The sequence below is a fragment of the Electrophorus electricus genome, chromosome 6 (assembly GCF_013358815.1).
Source record: "Electrophorus electricus isolate fEleEle1 chromosome 6, fEleEle1.pri, whole genome shotgun sequence".
Lineage (NCBI taxonomy): Eukaryota > Metazoa > Chordata > Actinopteri > Gymnotiformes > Gymnotidae > Electrophorus > Electrophorus electricus.
In genome coordinates, this window is record NC_049540.1 from 19,213,084 (window position 1) to 19,225,836 (window position 12,753).

Genomic DNA, 12,753 nt, shown 5'->3' on the forward strand with positions numbered 1-12,753 from the left:
TTGCTGATCAAATAATGCGCTCAATATAAATGCAGATACAAGCAGTCTCACTCAGTGTAATTCCAAAAAAAATGTTAGAATAAAATTTTAAACACAATTTTGTTGTTTATTTATCAGCTTTGCACAAAGCAATTCGTATTCTAACATGGGAACATTCATATATCATGCTTATGTTTATGCACTCGTGCAAGGTACCAGCACATTACCTTATCAGTGGAACACTTTGTAGGGAACATATACGATAATTGCTTACATGTTCTCAAAAAGAAATGCAATTAGGCAATTTGGCATTGTTGAATTTTGTTTGTTATGCAGTATGTAGGTTACGCTCAGTATGGTGAGGCTTGCATTTGCTGTTCACTCACTTGAAAGGTACATTTAAACTGACTTAATTGAATATGTACAGTGCACTGTAGTTCTGAAAACACTACGCAACCAGTGGAGCTGAATCAAATTTGCAATGCGTCCAACTCTCCAGAGGTGAAATTAATTGTGACTAGCTGGATTAATGCTAATTTGTTTGGTAAATGAAGTCTGTTCTCATGATCCCCGGTGTGTCAGCATTTTTGTATTAAGAGGACAAATCGTAAGTGTTGAGAATAATGTAATTTGACTTAACCGAAATGGTTATGGTCAATATCATAATGTCCGGCACTGTGCTTTCACCTTGTTCTGTTACCCAGAAGATACATCCCCAGTGGGGAAACAGAGCAGTAAACATTATTGCATGCTTCCCTATGGTAATAGTTAAGAGTTATAGTATAGTAGCACTTTACTGATCAGCTACCTGCTGCTTCTACTACAGCTAATATAAACTTTAATCTGTCAAAGTTTATTATTATATTGAACTTATTTAAGACTTTGGGTATTTGAATACTGGCTAGTTATACTTGAACATTTATCCATGCTTAACAATCTAAGACTTTATAACACATATATAACTGGCTTATAAATCCTTAGCAACACCTTTATGAATACTTGAGACAAGAGGCAGCAGGGACAACTGCAGAAGTGTCATTTACTCTAAAAAAGGAAGTGTCACCACAAAATGTTTCAGCTACTTGGTTCTGTTCATATACCATGGAGGCTTAAGACCATTCATCCTTCACCCAGAAATAAGTCACATTACTTGCACACAGAGCCACCTACCTTACAATCAGCATAAATGTTGGCATGCAGACAACCCACAAACATGCAGAATGGCAGCTATTAATGCCCATTTACTGCACAATTTTCACAACTGACCAAACACATCTTATCGTGACTCCCTGCCCTATTTCTGTGCTTCCATACTGTTCACTGTTAGATTACTTTACAAGTTGTCATTTAATGCACTTATAGTCAGCACTATGTCAACAAAAGAAAGAATGAATGAAAGAAAGAAAAGGAATACGTAATGATTAGATGTCAGGCTGCTTGACGGAAGAGGCAAAATAAAACCTCTTGCTGCTATCCTCGAGCATGTTGGTCCGACCCCCCTCCACCCCTCGCCCCGCCCCTCTACCCCGCAATTAATGATCTCCTCAACATTTCTCATGACTCTGCTCTCCTCTGCTCGGGTTTATTTCAACACCTTTCGTCCCACCTCTTTTTCTTCTTTTTCTCTCCCCTTGCAAAGTAACTTTGCTCTTGTGTTTCCTAATTGGTAATATGGTGGGGGAATGAATGAGATACATCTGTGTACTGGAGTGGGAGAGATGCAAGAGCAGCCCGAGTGCAGCAGAGGTCGAGATTTGTGAGGCGAGAGAAGGAGACAGAGGGAAAGAAACAGACAGAGAGAGAAGCAGACAGAGAAACAGATACAGAGGAAGAGAGGAATAGAAACAGAGAGAGAGAGAGAGAGACAAGCAGACAGTGAGAGAGGGAGTAGCTAGAGAGAGAGAGAGAGAGAGAGAGAGAGAGAGAGAGAGAGAGAGAGAGAGAGGCACAGAGATAGATGGAGGGAGATGTTTCATTGGTATTCTAGGCAGGTGAAGGGAGGGCCCAGAGTGCTGTGTGGTCATGCAGAATGAACGTGAAGAGGGGGGCCATAAGCCTCGGGCTCTCCCTCTCTTTGAATGCAGAGGTGGATCTGGAGAAGACGCTCTGAGACGCTTTGCTCCTGTGTCTCATTAGGAGCTTGGTGAGAGGAGAACAGCAGAGGCTCAAGCAACCACTGACAGATAAACAATTCACAGACCCACTTGCTGGACAAACAGTGTTGTTTTTTGTTTTTTTTGTCAACATGCTCATTGATATGCTACCACTGCTAGCTGCATCTGTAAGCAGTCAGAGTGAAATGTTGGAGTTTTCCACAACTTCTCTCTAGTTCTTCAAACACAGTCGGAGTTGCAGTTTTGGACAGGAATGGGAAAGGATCATATGGTTACAAAAAAAAAAAAAAAACACCATTGTGACACTTTTACAGAACCTTAACCCTGTACACTGCAAGATCCCTCCTGTAAGGAGGGCAGTAGTAAAGTTCTTACCTGAGCAGGGGTGGCTATTCTTGGCACGGAGCTCTCCTGAGCCTAGAAAAGCTTTGGTGTACGGCGGTGGCGGCTCTAAAGCTCACCTGTCTGTCATGCTCTCTGCTGACTCCAACCTTCCTCTGCGATCTCTGCGGCCCCTGCTGGTCCCCCATCAGCCTGTGCCATGATTTGCAATCAGATTCCAACACATAAGTCCTCACGCTTGTTTATTCCTTGACATCCCAGCAGGCACCATTATGCTTGCATTCATACTTTCCCTCCATTTATAAGCACCCTAAAGCCCACCCCAAGTGAAATAAAAGGGGCCATAAACAGAGAATGGAAATGGGCCGTCCTCCATAAAATACGTCAAATTGTTTTAATGGATGAGGCTGGCTTGGTGTTCTTGGGCCCCGAGCCGGAACCTCAATGTCCCACTGAAGAGCCTTCCTCTGAGAGTCATCAGTGCTGTGGCATGTGGTGGCAGTTGGTTTGATTGCAGTCAATACGGCACTAGCTGGCATGCTTATTTCCTCACCTCACAGCAAATGCCAAATGGCGGGCTAATGAACAGGAACTTTTTCCTAAGGTTGGTTTCTATCCTATCAGTTTATTTAGATTAGGTCATATCTCACAAGAAATGTCTTGATCTAAATGGCCCATGCTTAACTTTGCTGGGTCTCTGTAGCGAGGGCAGACAGCAGCCACCACACCTGGCCTCAAACCCAAGTCTTCCAGGTGGCAAATGTGTGTTCTGACCTTCAGACCAAAGACTTCACTCTGTGGCATGGTAGCCAGAAAATATATATATCCTACAATGCATATGGTCACACTATTATCCTCACCTTGGGGTTTACACTGTGCTGTGCTGTGCGGGGTTCTGCATAACCAGGGAGGTGGTAAGAGAGGTGGACTTTAGCTGTAGGAAAGCAGGGCTTACAAGCCCAGTGAAACTAAATGTTTCCTAGCTGCTCCTGGACACTTGGCTGAAAGCACCCAAACACCAAACTGAAGCTTTTGAACTGAAAGTGGGTTTTAATTTGCAGTTCAAATTCTCCAAACAGATGGCTGGTTCAAAATTAAAGATAATCAACCAGAAATCAAGTTCCATAAGAGGCTCAAAAGGTTCTGAATATTTGTGGAATGGCTGATAATGTTGCCATAATGAGTCCCGGTTCCAGCTACTACCAGGATTAGAAGACAGAAAGTAAAAACACAGCATTTTTTGTGAGGTACAAAGTCTGGGTGCCAAGTGATGTTCAGTCCCAGTTTTCATGCTCCACAGCCTTCATCTCCATGGCTCCTGGTTTGACAGGCTGTCTCTTTCTTTCCAATGATGCCTGCCTGATTGATGCTGGAAATACCTAATTAAGTAAAAGGGCAATTATAGGTAATGAAAGCTTAATGATACATTATTTGAAAAGTCAATCAGGGTACCACTTTATTGAACACTTCTTATTATTCTCAGCTTGCTGGCAGGATTTAATGCAAGTGGTCCTTTGCACTTTGGGGGCTGACTTGCTGTGATCATTGGGTTGCAATCGTTGTGAAGTTTTAGGGAAGAGATTGACACTTAACAGAAATCTCCAAGGACCAAAGTGGTAAAGTAACTGAAGATCCAACTCCCCCCCCGCCCAAAAAAAGGTGTTTGTGTTATTTTGTTACGTTAGTTTGTCCCATGTCAAAGTGTAGGTGTTTATCGTTTAATGTTAAGTGTACAGTTATGTTCATTGTGTAAATGTGTAATGTCAATAAATGGTCTGCACGAACGAGGAAGTCTGTGCGTGCTGCCATGTGCCCAGTGGCACTCGGGCCAGCAACTACATTACAGAATGACCAACCACCTCAGGACACAAGCTCTGTCGGTGAAGGACAGACTTCCTAGCGGGAGGTGTATAGGCACCCCCCGCACTGCTGCCTGGATCCCAGGTTATTGGGGAGAGGACCGTGACCGGAATCTAAGTCCACTCTGGTGGAGGGGAACACCCCCAGGAATTTCTTGGGGGGGTGGCTGTGGCTACTGAGCCTTGGCCGAGGAGTACCGATGTGCCCCACAAGGACCGTAAAGAGGGCAGTTGGGTGGAGCCAGCGGGCTTTCCGGAGGGCAGGGCTGGAGCCAGAGTCCTTTCCCTTCCATGGACTCGCCAGTAAGGGTCTGCCCACAGCCTCAGAGGCAAACGGCCTCTGGGGCACTCCAAGAGTGGTGAAGGAGAGGAGGACTATTTGGGGGAGTAGCACATCTGGAACTGGGGCAGACGTGCACCCCCATGTGTTTATTGAGGCCGGGGACATGTCTACAGTGCCTGCAGGATTTGTAGGCACTGCAGCACGGCGCCTTCTGTGTGTTTAGGCGCATCAAATCTTGGGGAGAGTGTCGGATTGACTCGAGAAAGGCAGGTTCTCTGCCTCTCTCCCTGGCTGGTAAAGGTCTCCCAGGTGGGAGGTTCCTGGCACGCCTTTGTGCTGGGTGGGCACCGGGCATGGCCATACTCTGTCGATGTATGTGTGTACGGCAGCCTGGAGTTCGCTATCCTGGAAGGGGAAGCATCGGGAACCACATCCCTAGGGAGGGGTCATCATCTATGGGGAATGCCCCCCACCCACTTCATCCGCAGGGTATCAGAATACCCAGAGAGAGGCAGTGTCGCTGCCCCTTTCCTTCCACGGAGGTCTCCCCGGTTGGCGGTTCCTGGCCCGCCTGATAGTAGGTGGGCACCCGGAAGAGCCGTGTGATATGTGTGTGTGTGTGTGTGTGTGCACGGCAGCCTGGGAGTTGCAGTCCCACAGGTGTATGCTTCGGGAGTCGCGCCCCTTGGGAGCGGGTTCTGTCATAGACTGCTTCAGTCCCCATAAGTCACGTGGTACAGCCCGTCGCGTGCACGGGGATCCACATGCACTGTGTTTATTTATGTTGTAACCATGCCCCCCCGGGATTGCACACACGTGCACAGGATTTAGTGTTAATGTCTTATGTCTATTTAAACCCCTGTCTGTGTGTGCTCTCATTGTTGGTCATTGTCGCTATGTGTTTAACTAGATCTGTGTAGCTGTAATGTTAGTTTGTCCCTTGTCAAAGTGTGGGTGTTTATCATTTAATGTTAAGTGAATAGTTATGTTCATTGTGTGTGTTATATGTGAGTGCCACCATTGTCTTAAATGTGTAATGTCAATAAATGTTCTGTACAAATGAGGAAGTCTGTGCGTCCTGCCACGCGCCCTGCGGGCCAGCAACTATGTTACAGCAAGCTGGCCTGGGGATGATTATAGTAAAAATACACATAACGTGGATTTGTGCCAAGCTTGTTGATGCATACACACATTTATGCATGATTATTTTGTGAATTGTCACTCCCTACATAACACATCACAGATCCGACTGAGGCATCATACTGTAGCAGTGTTGTATTTTTTAAGTACATTCCATTCGATATATACAGTAATATTTATTAGAAGCATTTATTAATTAGTAACACATTGTAGCTGTGCAGTTAGAGATTATAGCCCATCTGTTTCTTTGCATAGTTTGTGCTGGCCATACTCCAAGTCTTCATCAGTGGTCAGTCTCAGGCTTACTGGATATTTTTGGATGGCAGACAATACTCAAACCGGTAGTGACAGTGATGTGTAAAGCATCCAGCAACACTGCTGTGCCTACGCTAATACAGGTGAAACCATGTCAGCATCACTGCTGAGCTGAGAACGGTGAACCACCCAGAAAAGATTTGATCAACAGTGGTCTGGTGGCCCCAGGAGATAGAGAGGTTGATGAATAACAGATGGTCAAGAGTCTCTAATTATACAGGCACCTATAAGGACTGTAGGTACAGAGTAGATGGTTCTAATATCATACTCTTCATATTACAGCATGAGCCTTGAATTTTTAGGCGCATTTATATACCTGCCAAATAGGTGAAGAGGAAATGGTGAAGAGGCAATTTATTATTGAGGAAATCTATTTATTTGAGTTATGCAAAGTCTACATACAGTTCAAGTAATTAGCAATAAATTGCTTACAGAATGGCAGTACATATGGTGAGCCAGCACCTCACAGACTGGAGAAGACATTTACAATTAGCAGCAGACACCAACTAACTGATTGATGCAATAAACTAGTCCATAAGCATCTCATTTTTAATTGTTAATTTTAGTGTAAAGTGCATGCTACAGTTAATTCTGCTATACAGTAGACTGGCGGGTGGATTGAGTCCTTAAAGCTATTTGTCTTCTTTGTGCCAAATTACTCACCTTTCACACAATGTTTGCTGAGTCAGTTTGGCCAGTGACATTGAGTGCACAGTGTATTGAGGGCGGGGAGCAAGGGGTAGCCAAACAGCTGTGGGAACTGTGGGCACGCCATGACCCATATTCAAATAAAGCACAATAATTCTCTCACTGCTCATCTAAACATTCCCCTGGAGTCTGAGAGTGGTTTCAGTAAGGAACTTCTGAAAGGGAGTTTTGACAGGGTGGAAGCTCCTGCATAATTGTCTCAGTACTTTGCATGAAAGAATCCCATCCATCAATTTTGGTGCATGTCATAAAAAGCTAAACACTTTATTATCCATCCAAAGTTAGGCAGGCTAGAGGAAGGACTTCCACATTAAGTTCACTGTAATTTGTCTTCATCACGTTCATGCAGCTCCAGGAACATGGGGAAAGGCCTGAAAGGGTGGGCAAAATTGTCTGCTCCTGTAGTGCATGTAGAGTGAGGTACTAGCAACATAAAGGTCATGGGTTCAATTCCCACAGAGCACACACATGACGATACTGATATTGCTCTTTCTGGAAAAGAACATCTGTCAAATGCTGTAAGTTTAATGAAACTGACTGGTGGGTTGTTCGTTTTATTTTTTTAAATGAAATTGACATAATTATACAACTCAGTAGTCTTGTAAAGGTCCTCTTATATTGTGCACACAGCAGGTGTTGAAGGAACCTGCTGTATAGGAACAAAAGGAACAGGTAGTTGAAATATTTATATTACATCAGGGCAAAACTTTGTCTTAGATATTGTTTGAAGTGTTCTTTTATAATACAGGCACAATGGAACATTGTAAGTGCTTCATTAACATTTAGAGTACCTAAACCTAACCTTTCTGTTTATTCAAATTAGAAATGATTGATTGTCTGCAGGAATGAACTAGTGCAGAATGCAAGCAGTGTAGGTAAGAATAACTATAGAGACAACTTAAAATCATTGGTCAAGCCATATACTCTTGTTGTGTGTAACTTACAATAATAGCATTGACACCGTTTTGCTATTAATTGTAATTAATTAATAAATGATTATACTAACCACCATTCAAAAGTGAGAAACTAAATGTTACTGTTATTGGCTTTTATTCACATTTTTAGTAGTGCAATAAGGAAATTGCTCTTTTGGATACTTTGTTTTTCCGTTTAAAGTTAGCTGATTGAAATACTTGGGGTGAATCAGATTACCTTCACTGCAATACTCATAAAAATTAATTAATACTAAATGATCTTGCATTTCATCTACTTCTAATGGTCAGTAATGACCCTCCACACAGAGGCAGAAAATCTCTTTTCTCCTGTAAAAGCTTCTGTTGTAGCTTCTGTGAAAGTTCATGTAGCTTGGGAGAGGAAGGTCAAACGTCTTCTTGGCTGGTTCCTCCATGACTGAACCATTAATCATGACTGAACCCAGCAGTGAAGCTCTTTGGCTTGGAAAATCACAGAGATAGAACTGGATTCTGGCGGCCTTCTGTGGGAGGGCTGTTGCTGTATGACAGACAGCTGAAACAATGCAGCAGCTGTTGGCGGAAGGCCCGAGTACAGCTCCACAGTAGAGGTCATTGGGGGGTGGGGTGGGGAGGGGGGGGCAGTTTCAGGTAATAGAAAACCACAATGGATGTGTGAATGCCTAGTGCTTAATTGATTACAGTGTGCTTCAAGTATATAAGACTCATTTTCAGATGTGGAGGTTAGAATGGCCCTTTTGTGTTGTTTCCCATCAGAGCTCATAGAGCAGGCCTCTCACTTGCCATTAGGAGGTGGCTGAAACCTAAAAGAGAGATTTCTGCACAGCATCTGCTGTCGTTTATTTGCTTCCATGCCCGGAGTCTCCAGCTGAGAGTATCGACAGGCTCCTGAGGTCAGGAGTTTGTCACCAAAACAAACCACCAAAGTGATCTCTGTGTGAGCACTTGTAAAGTAAAGAGGGTTTGAACCTACCCTCAATAAAATACTGTACTGACATCTCTGAAACTTGGCGGAAAATTAAGGACTAATTTTTTAGGTCCTTTGCCATACTTTTGATGGCATCACATATTGAGAAATGATAGCAGAGGCAATTGGGAATAGCAAACAGCTTTCACAAGCATATTTCTGTATCTTTTACATTCTTTTAAAAAATGGTACAGCGATATTTTTCTCTGCAATAAAAATTTTAATTTGTAGGTGCAGTTAACATCTTTTAATCTAGCTATTTTGAGCACAAACAGAAGAATTGCTAGATTATTACTTTTGATACTGATGCAACAGAGACAATGTAATCTGTCTTCATATGATTTTTCAGATCAATCTCCACCGTTCACCAAATGCCTTTGAAATGGTGTAATTCAATACAAATTTCCAACTTGAGTAGATCGCACCAAATCTTTGATGTTACTCCTGTTACTATCTGTAATGCCTTTCTGTAGCACATGGACCAGAGCACATTTGTGGTTGCTGTGCCCCTCTCTGTGTGTGATTGCCAATGTGAAATGGTCTTGTAAAAACCGTCGAGCGCTCGGCGGTGCTGGCTGGTTCATTAGCAGGACGTTCATTCATTTTTATTCGCCCCTCACTTCACGCCTGCTTATTTGTTTTTTCCAAACCATTAGGTCAAGCGGTGGTGACAGATTCTATTTTGCTGCATGTGCCATGATCATGCGGCGATCTCAAGTGCCCCTTAGAGAGCTGAGCAGGCTACCAGAAACTTCCGTCAATCTCCCCAGTCCCGATGACTCATTGCATCAAAGGAGCACAGCACAAAGGGCCATTGACATGTGATCATTAATGGCTTGGGGAGAGAAAGGCCCTGCATCTGATGCAGGCCTGCCTGCTGACTTCTTCATTAGAGAAACTGATCTGTGGTGCCACAGTCAACACAAGTTGGCATTTAGTGTTTGGTGTGTTTGCAATAAAAAGAGCTGGTCCACACTTAAAAACAACTACAAACAGCAGAAGAGGCCCTGGATCTGTTTCGCCTCATGCACTTCGTGGCACTGATTCAGCAGATGTAAGTATCTCCATCATGGCGAGTGGTGGGGAACACTGCTGTTTCTGCAGGAATCTTTGTTGCTCATGTGACGAAAATTGAAGAACCTTCACATATGTGGAATTGAAAAATGAAATTCAAGCACAATTGGTACTCATTAGATGCAGCTGGGCACACAGAATCTGATGTAAATTTTTTATTAATCTGATCAGTCTGTACTTCTTCATGGCCACTCTTGTGACTCAAGAATAGTCCTTTGCTTAGTTGAGCTGATGATGAACTGAACCAGCTCGCCAGACAAGGGGCAACAGAATGCATTTAGTAGTGGATAATGAATACAGTTGGCATGGAGCATAAAAGAAGTCTCACAGCGGGACCTTGTCTTCACAGCAGTCCCTCTGTTGAACTGCTATGTCGACGTAATCAGAAGTATAAAAAAAGGCATAGCTGTTGTCAGGCCATTTTACTGGTCCTTGTTTCTTGCCTTCAGCCAAAGACAGAACACTGATCAGGCCAGAACAAATATAATGCATGGGGTATTAGGAGCTTTGTGTTGTGATTGTTCTTTAGTGCTGAAGGAAACTGTTCTGCTGTGAGGTGCAGCTCTTCGGCCATGGTTGTGTCTTTGGAACTTACGCTTTGGGGATTCCTGATTTGAACATTTAGGATGTTTTCAGGTGAGCAAATATAATGAGTTTTTAGCAAGTTTTGACAGCATTTATCTCTGAATATGAACACTTGCTGTCCCATGTGATTAGTTAGGGTTGGAGAGCCACAGTCCAACCGTGCAACAATTCACACTGCTCTGACAGCTTCATAGTACAGCACTGATTGGAGCAGTGGATCAGTGCTTAGCTTTGTCAACCCAGCAGGCTAGACCATCTCCCCGGGTTTACGCCCACACCCTTGCTGATCATGCACCACTGGCTGAGGAGATTAATTAGTTGAGGCAGAGAGTCGGTTCCATTCATAGAACAGACCTGGTCCAACAAAGCCTTTTGGCTGAGTATGGTGGCAGCGCTCATTTTCTAATGTGAGACAATGTCACCTTTTGCAGGACTTGTCCTGGGGTGATCGTTTGATGTTGGTTGCTGAAAATATTTGAAGAGAGTCTTTTAGCACCTGGGTGTTTTTTTTTCTTTCTTTTTTTTTTGTTTGTTGCTTTTTCTCATAGATGACATTTAACACTTTCACATTTAATAAACATCAAAACGAGGATGTTTGCACACTTTTCTTTGTGCCCCAACGTGGAAAAACAAAGTAATAGTGGCATCTTTCAAAAGTTTGAGGACACAGGGAAGGAAATGTCACTTACAGCTCATGGATGAAAGGATGGGAACATGTGAAAGCATACTAATAAAGGCAAGGCAAAAGAAGGAGAGCGAGATGCCAGCACCCTACTCTCACACTCTAACACGCTGGCCTTCTATCCCACAATTCATCACTATGTCACTGGCTGGGCCACCCACAGTGGTGACAAATCTGCCTGTCAGAAGTACAGGGGCTGCCATGACAGGCTGGCATTTTAACTACAAAGATTAACTTTGAAACTTACCAGCTCTTTCTGTGTCTAGCATGGCTATGATTAATACTGACGAGGAAGCCTTTGACCTGATGTGAAAGATGGCCTGCCCAACTCTTGATTCAGTCAGGACAGAGAAGCAGAGTATAACTGAAGCCAATAAAAGGCCAAAAAGATAAACAGATACACATTGCCTGAACTATTTCATTTTGTGGTTACAAGCGTCTGAGGTTGTTTAATCATGCAGCACTCCATGAAATCAATGTATTACAAAATAAATAATTTGTTAAATCAGTAGATAAACAAAAATGAAGCCTCCTATAAGCACTGATAACCAGATTCAAAATGGCACTGAGTGCAGAATCCCCTCCCTGGCACTTAAAAGAAATCGCCTCTTTGTAAAAAATCTATCGTTGACTAAAGTCTGTGTTTCACAACCAATTGAATCTGTTTGTCTATGGCATTTTGCGGCCAGCAAGACATTTTCTAATAATGTGGATGTAATTGACTAGAGGAAAGACAGAGATGGGTACTGTCAGTAATTCTGCAAGATGTCTGTAATGGACAAGCCATAAACTTGGTCGTCATGATGGCTGGATCAATGCTAATCCTGTTAATGGAAGCCGTCTGCTCATATCCAACCCTTGCATGGACAACAGAAAGGAGACCCAAGCATGCCTCTAGCTCAAAGCCCAACCAGCTACTCATCTGTAACAAAGGTGTCAACAGCTGGGCGGTGGGCAGCCCAAGGGTGACCTCGCCCATGATGGTGGAGGTGAGCTGGAAGGGAATGCTGATGACAGCACCCATGACATTTTGGTGTGTGCAGGTGGCAGACCTAGCTTTTGCTCCCAGAAGACATTTTGCTTGGATGTTTTTCTTTTACATTTCCTTTCATCTCAATCTTTTTTATAGAAAGATGCCTGCTCTGTTTGCATTCCAGACCAGCGGAGCTCAGAATCCTTTTAACAAGGCTGCAGTTTTGGTCATTACCTGTTTCCAGACACCTGGTTGCAGAGCATGTGCCAGCTCTCACATGGAGGTCAGGGGTCAGGCGAGGCAAATGCTTCAGGTCCAAAGAAATCCCAGGCGAGGCTGGAGCCTGTCCCAGAGTGAGCGTTTAATAAATGACTGCTACAGACAGAGGGGCCAGGCACCTCTGTGAGGGAACCCACCTCTAATAAATTTCAAAAATCAATATGACAGCCGTGGGTAATCACTATCAATGATTGGGTATGAACAGACCCCAGGGAAGAGGCCAGAACCATCCGAGAGTCAGAACATTTCCAGTGATGGCTGAGAAGAGAGACAAAATCCACCATGCTGACGTGCAGAGTGGAGTGGCTTGACTACTCCAAAATGGCGTGGAATTTAAAAAGCCTTGAAACCCTGGACATGCAGTCTTCATGTAGCTCTCCCTATTACTCTAACATTTGTTGGTTTGAATTGATCTGCTCAATTTGCAATCTTGAAAACAGATCTTTTCAACAGGTATTGCCATTTGCTGATGTGGAGCATGGCTTTTTTTTTTAGAATAAAGTGTTGATTCAGAACACAAA

At 43.6% G+C, this 12,753-nt stretch overlaps 1 protein-coding gene across 3 annotated transcripts in view; it reads left to right on the forward strand.

The window, feature by feature from the left end:
* The window catches only part of sgcd (sarcoglycan, delta (dystrophin-associated glycoprotein)), a 129,733-nt gene that overhangs the window by 35,643 nt on the left and 81,337 nt on the right, over window positions 1-12,753 (forward strand). The window lies entirely within an intron of this gene.